This window comes from Arachis ipaensis, chromosome B1, assembly GCF_059453495.1.
Source record: "Arachis ipaensis isolate K30076 ecotype BB chromosome B1, ASM5945349v1, whole genome shotgun sequence".
In the NCBI taxonomy this organism is placed as follows: domain Eukaryota; kingdom Viridiplantae; phylum Streptophyta; class Magnoliopsida; order Fabales; family Fabaceae; genus Arachis; species Arachis ipaensis.
Window position 1 is genome coordinate 101067455 of NC_142436.1, and position 2687 is coordinate 101070141.

The 2687-nt window shown below is 32.5% G+C and overlaps 1 non-coding gene across 1 annotated transcript; it reads right to left on the minus strand.

Annotated features, from left to right (window-relative positions):
• Nucleotides 1-1810: 1810 nt before the first annotated feature.
• On the minus strand, nucleotides 1811-1918 carry LOC148577665 (small nucleolar RNA R71). The gene has a single exon (XR_015903562.1). It is a non-coding gene; the product is annotated as a small nucleolar RNA R71 (small nucleolar RNA).
• Nucleotides 1919-2687: the final 769 nt, after the last annotated feature.

Sequence of the window (2687 nt, forward strand, 5' to 3'; positions counted from 1 at the left end):
AATTTTCTAAAAAAAATTTAAAATAAAATACAAAAAAATCATAAAATCATAAAAATCAAAAATATTTTTCATGTTTCATGTTTGAGTCATGTGTCATGTTATAAGTTTGGTGTCAATTGCATATCTATTTTGCATTTTTCGAAAATTCATGCATTCATAGTGTTCTTCATGATCTTCAAGTTGTTCTTGGTAAGTCTTCTTGTTTGATCTTTGCATTTGCATGTTTTGTGTCTTTTCTTGTTTTTCATATGCATTCCTGAATTCTTTATGTCTAAGCATTAAAGAATTCTAAGTTTGGTGTCTTGCATGTTTTCTTTGCATTAAAATTTTTTTCAAAAATGTGTTCTTGATGTTCATCATGATCTTCATAGTGTTCTTGGTGTTCATCTTGACATTCATAGCATTCTTGCATGCATTCATTGTTTTGATCCATAACTTTCATGCATTGCATCATTTTTTTTGTTTTTCTCTCTCATCATAAAAATTCAAAAATAAAAAAAAATATCTTTCCCTTTTTCTCTCTTAAAATTTCGAAAATTAGATTTGACTTTTTAAAAAATGTTTAAAATCTAGTTGTTTTTATGAGTCAAATCAAATTTTTAATTTAAAAAAATCTTATCTTTTTCAAAATCTTTTTCAAAAATCAAATCTTTTTTTCAATTTTTTTTAGTTATTTTCGAAAATTTCAAAAATATTTTTCAAAAATCTTTTTCTTAATTTTACATCATATTTTCGAAAATAACATCATCAATTCATGTTTTGATTCAAAAATTTCAAGTTTGTTACTTACTTGTTAAGAAAGATTCAAACTTTAAGTTCTAGAATCATATCTTGTGATTTCTTGTGAATCAAGTCATTAATTGAGATTTTAAAAATCAAATCTTTTTCAAAAACTAATTTCTATCATATCTTTTCAAAAATATCTTCTTATCTTACCTTTTTCAAGAAAAAGTGATTGCAAAATATCTTTTCTAACCTCCTAACTTTTTATCTTTTCAAAATTTGTTTCAACTAACTAACTAACTTTTTGTTTGTTTCTTACCTTTTTCAAAACTACCTAACTAACTCTCTCTCTCTAATTTTTGAAAAAATCTTCCCTCTTTTTCAAAATTTCTTTTTAATTAGACTAATTATTTTATTTTTTATTTGAATTTTTGAAAAACTACTAACTTTTTTCAAAAACACTATTTATTTATTCATCTACTAACAATAAGGAACCTCTTTACTGTGACATAGAGGATTCCTCTTCTTTTCTTTTTCTCTTCTCTTTCTTATGAGCATGGACAAAGAAAAAGACATTCTTGTTGAAGCTGATCCAGAACCTGAAAGGACTCTGAAGAGAAAACTAAGAGAAGCTAAATTACAACAATCCAGAGACAACCTTATTGAAAATTTCGAACAAGTAAAGGAGATGGCAGCCGAACCCAACAACAATAATGCAAGGAGAATGCTTGGTGACTTTACTGCACCTAATTCCAATTTACATGGAAGAAGCATCTCCATTCCTACCATTGGAGCAAATAATTTTGAGCTGAAACCTCAGCTAGTTTCTCTGATGCAGCAGAACTGCAAGTTTCATGGACTTCCATCTGAAGATCCTTTTCAGTTCTTAACTGAATTCTTGCAGATCTGTGATACTATTAAGACTAATGGAGTAGATCCTGAAGTCTACAGGCTCATGCTTTTCCCTTTTGCTGTAAGAGACAGAGCTAGAATATGGCTGGACTCTCAACCCAAAGACAGCCTGAACTCTTGGGATAAGCTGGTCACGGCTTTCTTAGCCAAGTTCTTTCCTCCTCAAAAGCTGAGCAAGCTTAGAGCTGATGTTCAAACCTTCAGACAGAAAGAAGGTGAATCCCTCTATGAAGCTTGGGAAAGATACAAGCAGCTGACCAAAAAGTGTCCTTCTGACATGCTTTCAGAATGGACCATCCTGGATATATTCTATGATGGTTTATCTGAGCTATCAAAGATGTCATTGGATACTTCTGCAGGTGGATCCATTCACCTAAAGAAAATGCCTGCAGAAGCTCAAGAACTCATTGACATGGTTGCTAATAACCATTTTATGTACACTTCTGAGAGGAATCCTGTGAGTAATGGGACGCCTATGAAGAAGGGAGTTCTTGAAATTGATACTCTGAATGCCATATTGGCTCAGAAAAAATATTGACTCAGCAAGTCAATATGATTTCTCAGAGTCTGACTGGAATGCAAGCTGCATCCAATAGTACTCAAGAGGCTTCTTATGAAGAAGAAGCTTATGATCCTGAGAACTCTGCAATAGCAGAGATAAATTACATGGGTGAACCATATGGAAACACCTATAATCCATCATGGAGAAATCATCCAAATCTCTCATGGAAGGATCAAAGGCCTCAACAAGGCTTTAATAATGGTGGAAGAAACAGGTTTAGCAATAACAAGCCTTTTCCACCATCCATTCAGCAACAGACAAAGAACTCTGAACAAAGTACCTCTAATTTAGCAAACTTAGTCTCTGATCTATCTAAGGCCACTGTGAGTTTCATGAATGAAACAAGGTCTTCCATTAGAAATTTGGAAGCACAAGTGGGCCAGCTGAGTAAAAGGATCACTGAAATCCCTCCCAGTACTCTCCCAAGTAATGCAGAAGAGAATCCAAAAGGAGAGTGCAAGGCCATTGAATTAATTACCATGGCCGAACC